The 11,891-nt window shown below is 30.9% G+C and overlaps 1 non-coding gene across 1 annotated transcript; it reads left to right on the plus strand.

Moving 5' to 3' along the window:
* Positions 1-7,030: 7,030 nt before the first annotated feature.
* On the plus strand, positions 7,031-7,097 carry Smp_tRNA_01627_Gln_TTG.1.1. The gene has a single exon. It is a non-coding gene (tRNA).
* Positions 7,098-11,891: the final 4,794 nt, after the last annotated feature.

Genomic DNA, 11,891 nt, shown 5'->3' on the forward strand with positions numbered 1-11,891 from the left:
TATTCTGTATTAAATATCTTATCTTGAATAAACCGACTACATTTATTTTATAACTTAATATACAAGTAAACTACTTAAAATAAGTAAATATAAGTAGTAGAATAACTTAACTTATTTTACTTACTTAAACATTAATTAGAAATAATTTCATTTAAGCAGATTTATTTCATAACAAACTATATAACGATAAGAACTACATGCTTATTCAACTGACAAGCGAAAGAAAAAAAGTTAAAGGAGAAAAAATATGTCTCTATAACTGAGGAAATTTCGCCTTTTTTACACTTTTCTTTTTCACCAGTTTTCAATTATATTTCAAGAATATATATTGAATTGCTTATATATATTCTGTAAAAATAGAACTAGGGATTTTTCTTTCATACAAAACAATAGTATGTTTGTATATAAATAATAACCGGGAATCTGTTATACTTACGATATATATACATATTACTACAAGATTTGTAATATGATTATATACATAGAGACTTTTTTTCACCGACATGCATAATAAAGCTTTGTCAAGCTTACAAGGAATATACATACATATATATGTATATGAAAAGATATAGATATGTTTGTATGCAACTTTTAATTAAAAAAAAAACAGACTCAAGGTAAGTAAGGTGAAGACTTTTCTAGATGAATGCACTTGTAGAAATAAGTAAGCAAAATAATTATTTTACTTTTTAATCAGAAAATTGGTATCGTTATTATAGTTGTTTCTAATACGATTTAACAAGAGAATTGTATACATAAAAAAGCATAGTTAATAAAACTATATAGAATATAGTATATAGAAAATAATTATTTATGTTTAAACAATTGAAGGCATTGTATTTCGTTCTTAAGGTTGAAGATATAAACGATTGAATATCATAGTGAAGTTTCATCTAAGTCCCATAAAATCTTAGGTAACCTAGGTTTTTTTAATAAAACAACACATCTAGTCTCTTGTAGGTTTGGCAAAGGAAGAACATCATTCCTACACCAATGAACATGTGGAACTCAAAACAACTGTCAACAAATATCAAAGTCAGAATCTCGAATACGAACGTTAAGATAGTTCTACTGTATGGAGCTGAAACTTTGAGAACCATCACAATCATCATCGACAATGTACAAATATTTCTAAACAGTTACCTACATAAGATACTTAATATTCGTTGACTGTACAGTATTAGCAATAACAGTATTAGCCTTCTATAAGGGAAAACAAACCAGCTCCCAGTTGAGGAGGAAATCAGGAAAAGTCGTTGGAAATGAATAGGACATACATCGAGGAAATCATCAAACCGCACTACAAAGCAAACTAACGCTAACTTGTAATCCTGAAGACAAAACAGAAAAGAGGAAGACCAAAGAACACATTACGCTGAGAATTTGGAACAGACATGATTAGGATGAATGGCAACTGGAAAAAACTGGAAAGGATTGCCTAGGATAGGGTTCGATGGAGAGTATTGGTGGGCGGCCTGTGCTCTTCCATGAGGGGTAATAGGCATAAGTAAGTAAGTAAGTCTAGTCTCTTGTAAAGTAAATTCACCTTTTAACATATATCTACTTCTAAAGATACCTTTTATAATTAAATTTAAGTAATATTCATCTTTTATAAAGATGTCTGTCCTCTATTAAACAGATACATTCTGTTAACAACAGGAATATTGTTTTGCACTATTAATTTACATATACAAAGGTATAAAATACGTTAATTTATGTTGTAACTGTCAACAGTTGATTTTACATAATAATTAAATATTCTCGTTTTAATCATTAAATGAATCATTAAAACCTTTCTCCTAGAAAACTAGAAAATATAATAGAAACACTAGACTCATGGAGAACTTTCAATCCACAAAAGTCGGAAGAACTCAAAATGCAAAAAACATAAACAGTAGGGTTTATAGGATTCTATATATACAATACAGTTTTAATCTTCTGCATCTAAAATCTATTGTGGACCCAAAATGTATCATATTTTCAATGTTTATACGTTAGCAATACGACGGAAATATGCCAAGTTATTTCTAATCATGATCAAAATCTGATCGAAAAAAGTAAAGCATTACTATTTCAAAATCATTAAATTATTCAAAATCGAGCCACTGATAACAATATTTGTTAAATAACTATCTGGATCGTGAATGTACACTGCTGAGGAGTCTCATACTAGGACGAGGCGGCCGTCTAGTGCTTCCAGGTTTTCCATGTTAATCTAGCATTTATCGTCTTATGAATTCAACTTTTAAACGATCAATTTATTGATTGTTATATGGGAAAACTCTGAAAGGCTCCATAAGATGATAGAATTTCAAAAATCTCGAATGAGGGAAAACACTGAAGTTTTATTATTAATAGTTCTGTCTTTCTTGTTTATTTGTGTTTATCTAAAAAGAAGCTAATAGAAAATGTTCACTGACTTACATAACTAATTACATATATCGCGGCCAAATAACCCGATTTACAGACTAGATCACTGTCCATAGAAAAAAAATATATTTTGTTAATGTTTTCAAGAACAAATAAGAAAATGACGTGATATTTCTCTTCGTCAAATGATTAGAAACCCTGTATATTCTAGTCAAATCGACCGCATATATATTGACCAACAAGTCAATATTATGTAAGACACAAATATTTACTCATTCATTCGAGTCTAATAATGAGATGAAGATTAGTCAAAAATGTGTTTTAAGAATTTGTTAATTAATATACCTTCATGATCTATGTCTCAGATAGTCAAAGCAAATATATTTTCAGAAGGGGATTTGTGGAGATTTCAGTATTTTTCAAAGTTGAAATCATGAGTCAATTGAAGCTAGACCACCATCGAAAACCTGGAAGCACTGGACGGCCGTTTCGTCCTATTATGGGACTCCTCAGCAGTGCGCATCCACGAACCCACTCTCGCGGGATTCGAACCCAGGACCTACCAGTCTCGAGCCAAAGCCCTTAACCGATAGACCACTGAGCTGGCACCCAACCGTGTTAATGTCTAACTTCAACTGATCCACGAAGTTGAGCAACCATTCACCAATTGTCTTCAGTGAGTTGATATCTCACAACAGACGTGGTTGAACTCCACTGGTCACTGCTTCCCACTAGAATATATATATTTTTAATATAGTAATATATTTTTATATAGTCAGACTTTTCCACTAAATTTCGAAACTGAAATATCTCAATTCGAATAGTATATTTTTAGCCAAGTTAGAAAAATCATTTAATTATTAGTCAATAACATTCTTTCCCTAACTAATAAATCCAATTGATTGTTCTGTATAAAAAATACAGACTTATAATGTTTAAATGTAAGCCAATTTGACTACAAAGGTCAGGTGAATTGGTCCATTGAATCAAAATGATTATTCAAATTAATTCGTTGTTTATTTAAATTACTAGGTTACAAATTTTATTCTTTGACCTAAATATGTCAACCAATTACAAAGAATATTCATTTTTAATACAATTTGAAATGATATAATTTTGATAAACTCTTTTTTAATACAAGAACAATTTCTCATTAAATCCATTATCTATCCAACCAGTGACTAATGTTAATCAGGCATAAAATTATCATCAGAAGAGGGTTTTGTGGAGATTTTAGTAATTTAACAGTTGAATCGATTAAAGCTATACCACCATGTAAAACCTGAAAGCACTGAACGGCCGTTTTGTCTTAGTATGGGATTCCTCAACAGTTCTCATCCATGATCTTGCTTGTGGGATTCGAACCCAAGACCTATCTAAACAAATGTATAAGGTTTTATTTAAACTATAACTATAACGTTGTTGTTTGTTATGACATTATTTGGCTTGTTTTAGTCCTCCAATCACTTCTATATCCACATTTCATACAAACCATAAAACAATAAACTAGGTAAATTTTATTGAAATAAAACATTTGGTTAAAATAAATTACATAATAATAATACTTTATTCTTATATTTCTTGTCAAGTTAATCTAATTAAATACAATTATTCATGAAAATCTACTCAATTCTTTTGATATATATATACTGCTTACAAAGGAAAGTATATATTTCAAGCCTAATTTAAACAATAAGTCATTGATATAAATAATGACAATATTTATAGTATTGGATAAATGTGTTCATTAATTGATCTACTAAAAACTGAAACCGAACACCAACAGATTTTTTTGTGAACACGAAAACATTCAACAATTCAGTCGGAATTCAACTGTTATTATTGATCAAATGGTGTGAATTGAAAAATCATGAAATAACTATTTTATTTCTGAATAATTCTACGGGTTACAGATCCTTTTTCAAACTTTCAGAAATCCATTTTTAGACTAATCACTAACAAGTAAACGATTATTGTTGAGTATAAGGGTTTAATCCATGTATTTTACAATTAGAAAATAGTTTCTCATACAATTGATATCAACTTGTAACCCACTGAAAATTACGAGGCGATAAACCCAAAGTTTCCTCACAAATATGAATAGCTAATTGTGTCTTACACTGTTTTAATGAGTGAGAACACGAGTTGGGACAATCGAATGCATTTAAGTACAAATTACAGATTATCTCACTGAAATATGAGAACCATATAGTAAATAGCTGGTTTGCAAAATAACAATCAATTGTCTCAATCTTAACTGTTTCTTCTGCAAATATCAGTCCGTCTTCTCTGATTTCATTGTTCATGCATTTTCGTACCGATTGCGCTTCATTTCTGTCCTTTCCTTACTGATCTTCTGCCAAAATACATTCTATTCCTGACCATCACCGTATACTACTTATGTGGATATAAGTAACCCATACCACACTATGAATTAAAATGTTATTATTGTATCAACTCGTGAAGAATGTGGTTCAGCCTGATACTACACCCAACTATTCTAAATTTTACCTTGTCTGACTGTCCTAATTCAACTCCCACCGTGAAATGGGTGAAAAACTGTGAATTTAGAAATTTAATATTGTCTCATAAGGCTTTGTTCATCGATAGACTTTAATCATTGTTGATCATGATATTTACTACCCTGATATGTAAGAAAATTTAATTCGAAATAAATTTACATACCTTAAAATTTGAAGAATAGTTCAACAACCACTCGTTTGAACTGACAACCAATCACTTAGATCTACATCGTTTTAAACATCTGAAAGCATGCTGTACCAATAAAAAACACTAAAATCTTATATTATTTACCTCAGACTCTTGTGGATCTTTCATCAATCTGAGTAACACCTACTGGTAATCATCAGCGCGTGGGTTTTGTGGAGATGACTGACTTTTTTAGTTTACTATAAAAAAGAATCATAGTTAAACAAACATTGAAAACCATGAGGCATCAAATATTTGTCCCGTTCCATTACGAGGAAACTCATTGGTGTGTACCTTCTACACAGACAAGAATCGAGCCTAGGATCTTCAGGTCTTTCAAAGAATCTTTAACCCTTATGTCACTAAGCCATTGAAGCCAGGGCGGTAAGTCATTTCAGGTCAATATCAATGATCTAAGGGATTTTCTTTCGAAAATAGATCTGAAGTTATTCGGTCCGGTCCGCGATGGTGGTATGAACACCCGCTCCTGATGAATCTCACGCTAAGACAAAGCAGTATTCCCGTACTTGTTTGCTTTTCCATGTTTATTTAAATAACACTGACACATGATGTCAACTATAATATTTGTAGTTGTTGTTTATGATAAAAACATAACCCCCTCAGTATATGTAGCATATAAATATCCGAAGTTATAAAAGTAGCATACAAACCCGAATCTCTTCTATTCGTAATTCTTTGTGTTAGATAACACTAAATTTTATCTACTTCATAAACAAACATTAACATTCTACCGTTGCAATGTATTCGAATAAACTGTGTTTAATAACAAATGATAATAACAAAAGACTTTAACATACAAATTATTTCCCATCAAGAAATTAAAAAATTGAAGTCCTTAAAAGTAATTTGTTATTGGACTTTTATAACTAATTAGATACTTTTCCATCTTGTAACTAATATAATGTTTAAGCAGAAGCAATAATGACTGTCACTGTTGAATATTTATTTAGCTGCATTACAGATGATGCTTAGAGTGAACAAATCTTTACATTGTGAGAGTAAAATTATTAAAACTTGAACCTTAACTACAAACACTTCCTCTCTACTTACTTTCATAACTCTCAATTTATTTTGAGAATATTCCAATTATAAGCCTTGTTATATTACAGTGAATGAAACTATATATGAGGCTATTAAGTACATCATTTTCCAAATTTATGTACTATTCTACAAAATGTAAGATCTATAAAACATAAGTGCAAATCAGATCAAATGTCATCTTACTTAACTGATTTGTCATTTTAGTATCTAGATTGAGTAAATGAAACTTAATAAGTCAATCTTTTCTATTCCACTTTAGATGATCGACATTTTTCTATAACTTATGATTTGTATTACCTTTAATTATTTTGAAACTAAACAAATTTCTTAATCTATAAATGGATAATAAATTTAAATGTTAAAAATTAATGTTCTTAATAAAAACGGAAAATAGATGACCAGAAAAAAGCTAACCAACTTACCGGATTTCAAATCAGCATTTTTGTTGGTATTGTTGTTGTTGTTGACTAATTGACCTTTCGTGTCTAAACACGCAACAATCAGTCAAGTGTCATTAATTTAAAATATATATGTATTTACTTGCTCGTTGGAAATTTTGGGATAAATCGTGTTTGTTCTGATATAGCTTTTAACAAATCATCTTTTTTCAAATCTAAATTGATTGCTTCAATCAATTCATATAAGCATTAATAAATCTTACTGTTTGAAGAAGGGATAAATTTGTAACATTTAAAAGGAAATTCACTTAGTCTTGTTTGTTTGAATCTTTCCATTGATGTTTAGGACTGAAATTGATCAGTCTTTTATTTGCATATGTGCATACTATGCGTATTGCTTCGATATAGCCTCAATTCACAAGCATCATAAGCAAAGGCTAACATTGGAATCCGGGACGCACGTTTTTTCCTACATAAGACTCGTCAGGACTCAGTAGCTGAGTGGATAACGCGATGGCGTTTGAAGCGAAAGGTACTGGGTTCAAATCCCAGAGTGAACATCAACTCTGAGTCCCAAATAGAATGAAACGCGCGTCCTGGATTCCGCTGCTAGCCACTATCCATCTTTGCTTATTTAAAAGAAAAGTTAGCATATTAATTTTAAACGAATTAGAGATATCAATGACGCAGATTACAAAGGTTTTATTAGAAACGTTATTTTGACTGAAATTAAAATATTTTCTAATTGTTCTATAAAGCAATGCAATACCTACCTCTAGACCTCTGTATCAACAACTAACGGTATGAATATCTAACTTGTGCATTTCATGCTAGGAATCAGAATTAAGATTCATATTATTCATATAATACAGATGTTTTATGTTAACTAGTAAGAAATAAGTAATACATCAATGTATCAACCCTAGTTTCTGGCTAAAATATACTTCCATATTATTTTGTGTTACAATTAATATGGCATAGAAGAAAAATTATTCCATTTCTTGAAATGTATATGACACTGAAATCGCGGACGGATCTAAGTTTGACAACCATCAAGAACTTGAAAGTACTAGACTGCCGTTTCGTCTCAAAATGAGACTCCACGACAGTAACTAACCATATCCCTTCAATCAGGATTCTAAATCTTGATGTTAGGTTTCACGCATAAACGTTTAAACCCTAAACAACTGAGCCGGTTTAAAGTAGTGCACATGTCTTACTACTGAACCTGGAAATTTCAGGGTCATAGAAGGGCACCGCTGAAGTAACCTACACTACAAAAAAACAGTTCTCAAGTTCTACTTGATTTCTAATGTTTGATAAAACCAAGGTCATTCCTTAATGTAAACTAATATAATAATTGTATTGACATTTCTTTGCGATATCATAAAATTTTATCACGTAATCATTTGTTATGTACGTGCTCTCTTAATGATCTTAGTCCAATATTATCTGTATTTATTTTATAACCTTAACTCAATAACTATCATTCATCTTTTCTAAAGATTACAGATTAATCTAATTCCAATTAGTTTTGTTTGTATTACGTTTATTCTATACGTTGATTGACTAAAAAGGGGTTCAGATTTGATAACAACTGAAAATTCGTTTAATTGGAAAGTAAAATAACTAGTCTTTATGGATACATTTCATTATATATATATATATATATATATATATATATATATATATATATATATATATTAGAACTAGTACTAAGTCGTCATTTGCTTACTGATTATGTAATGATGTTTATAGTATGAACAGTGTAACCGTTTTATTATTTACTGTAATTTGTCCTGTAAATTAATAAAATGTTCATTCATATTAATAAGTTCAAAAGAATTAAATATGAAGTAGGTAAGATTAATTCGTTTGTTTAATCCGAGCCTAACTTTAGGATGAATTTATAAATAAACAGATGAACACCTAATAATGCCATTCCAAGATAGATTTCATTGCACAGAAAATGATATCGTTAGTTTGACCAGTTAAGATCTGTATTTTATTCATCATCTACATTATAATGTGATTATTTGTTAAATGTTCAGAAAAAGCTCTATTCTGGATAGGTTAAAAAATTTACTCTTGTTATAGACTACTTAAAGTTGACTGTGCAAATCAAACGTCTAGTTGCTGATTAAAAAAATTTTAACAGTTTTTTATGGAGCGCGCTTTCCAAAAAAAGTAGTTTTAACCGTCACTCATATTCTAGCTACAATGGAGACGTTCAAATTCTAACTAATGAAATTTTAATGAATTTCCAATGTATAGAAAATAAACATCACATATAGGTCTGAAAATTAACGTTAACCATATATTTCTTCCCAGCTAGCTGTTGGATACTCATTTATTTAACCAACTATTGAACCTGTTGATCTAATCAGTAATTTTGTTGTTTGTTCTAATATGTATTTTTTTATGATCAATGCTGCTTTTCTGTAGCTATGATGTAGTTAGTAACGAGAATAAAGAGGTCCGTCGTAACATAAACTGTAATACGTTGACAAAAATTACTATGGATTCATTTTTAAGAGAGTTGCATTTTAGTATGATAGAACCAAATCAAGACTTATCATTATTTTCATTGGTTTGGCAATGCTTTTAAGTTTGAGAATTCATCAAACGGTTCGGCAATGTTGAAATCTAGAGTTCTACGAAGTTTCAGTTGACTGTTTTCATAAAACACTGGTCATTTAGCTTTATACATTGTGGTTACTCTAGACTAAGCATATTTTTTTGAATAAAACAATGATTTTGTTAATTTGCGTTGTAAAAAAGATATGGCCATTATCATGTTAACAACCAATAAAAAATTTCCAGAGTGCTAGTGAGAAACCCTGGTCAGTGCAGTACAAGTGTGTCGGGTGTGATGGAAAATACCCATCAACAACAACGACCAATAATCATAACTGAGTCACTGTAAATGGTTATTTATATTATTTAGAATATTTCAATAACATATCATGATAGCTTCATGAAACACTGAAGACATAAAATTCAGTTCTTGGAGAATGCAAGATATCATACAGCCAGTGAAAAAGAATCATTAGTTTGACGTTTCTGAAATTGTTTATTTATATTATTGTTGATAAAGTATGTTTCCCGAACTAGGAAGTGGAAAGGATCCGTTGAGACTATCCCACGACTAGGTGAATTAAAACAAATAGCTCTTTGTAAATCTCTAAACAACAAAAATCTTCTATGCGTCGCTAATCAAAAATCATTGTTTCTCAAAGAAAAGTTTCTTTTTGATGATAACATCTATTGAACTCATTCAACAGTATTTATAGTCACTTAATAAACATAGTACCCCGTTTGAGAATAAAATAGAGCGGCTTCATAATTTGCTCGGAAACCTCTTTAAGTTGACTTTCTGTATAAAGACTCTTACAGAGAACATTGTTGTTTCTTATGTAATCAAGAAAGAACATTAGCTCTACGGTGAAGAATGTTTATAAAATTCGAAGTAATTTACAAAAATACTATACTCTTTTCAGTTATTCCAAAGCTTATTACTGATCCAACAAGAATAAATAAAACAATCAGACTGCTTTTGAAGCGGAAGGTATTGAGTCCGAGTCCCAGATTGAACATCATCTCTGATATACGGGGACATCCAGCTGACGAGTCCCAAATAGGATGAAACGTGCGTCTTGGATTTATTGCAACCATCCAACAATCAATTTCGATTATAGTCAATTTCGGTTAAGCCCTTTTTATAATTTACTTAACAGACATCGTCATTTTGATAGTAACAATCTGCATATTCTTTACACTGCTATACCACTAGAGCACATGACAATCTATCCAAAATGTTGACTGCTTAAATATCATTCGATGACTCATACTCCTCACCCTTATATGTATGCACGCAAATACTATTATCAGCCTTTGTCTTGTTTTGCTGTGCCCTTATTAAATCTGACTATAAATTGCCTATGTAATTGTTTGCTATTCGCCTCGTTCGTTTTCTTCGCTTGTTCGCCTGTTCACTCGCTCTCTCGCTTGCCGCTCACTCGCTCGTTGATATTCGCTCAGGTATTGTTGACTTTCTAGCCTGAATTATTCGACAATAAACTGTAGTTGCTGCTATCCTTTGTCTTCTGATTTTACGCGCCGTTAAGATTAGAATTATAACGGTTATCGAAGTAAACGATTAACGAATCGCGGCACTACGGCCACTAACCACCTTTGCTTATAAACGTTTCTTAACTAGTTGTAAAATTTTGATTAATAATGGTTCAAAAGAAAGAAATCCAATTTCTTTTTATTCAGATCTGTAGATTCTATTACCATGATATTCATTCTGTATGGCACATAAATCAATAACATATAATTATGTATTCACTGATAATGTCTAAATTCTTTAGGAAACCATCGAAAGTTATTTGTTTCTTTTATACCATTTTACATTGGAAAAAGGCTTGGAAATGTCTCATGTAATCATATTATCAAATGTTATAGATGATCTATTCTGTTTTGTAAATTCAAACGCCTATAACCTAATATTGTGAAAAGTGTTCTTTAATAAAATCGCCTTGTATTATGTAAACAAATATTTTGAAATATTTTATTACGCTTTGTTAATCTTGTAACTGTCCGAAGAAAGTGTTTTTATTACACCTCACACTAAATCACTTCATAAGATTTGAGTTCTAGTTAATCTTCGATAAAGTTTAAATATATATAATGTTGAAGTATGTAATATATAGAATAATAATGTATTAGTAATCCTTCCGTCTCATAAGAAAATTTATATCTTTCGGTAAAATCCGATTACGATGTTAGCTCTGTTATTTACATTATCCACGTGAAAGCAAGTTTCTTTAGCCCAATTTGAGAAATTTCAGCGGTGCCAATACTGGGATTCATTTCCTGTGTGGTCTTGGGCGATCAGACCTAAACAAAACAGCTCTCCAGTATTTTATGAGTGTTAATTTTTGTTTGACTAAGATTAGTCTGTGATGTAAAATATGGAGTCCAACAGTCTTCATAAACCCTTTATATAGTACATTTTGATTCGTCTTTGGTATTTTTGAAATCAACAGCATTTAAAAAAACTAACCAAGCAACATGAAAGCTTTTATACATCACTAACTTCAAGAACAAATTCTCTGAGCTCCAGTAAGAAATAGTAACCAATGGAGTTCAGTGGTGTCGTGTGTGAGGCAATTAATCATCGACGACAGTGGAAAATGGTCTTGCACGGTAGCAGATTGAAGTCAAACAATAACACCGTGGGATGTCAGTTCAGTGGTCTACAGGTTAGGCATTCGCGCGGTCCTGGCTTCGAGCCTCACGTGTATGATAGTAGATTATCACTGATGAGAGGTCCAATACAAGGACCAA

The sequence above is a fragment of the Schistosoma mansoni genome, chromosome 4, assembly GCF_000237925.1.
Source record: "Schistosoma mansoni strain Puerto Rico chromosome 4, complete genome".
In the NCBI taxonomy this organism is placed as follows: Eukaryota; Metazoa; Platyhelminthes; class Trematoda; order Strigeidida; family Schistosomatidae; genus Schistosoma; species Schistosoma mansoni.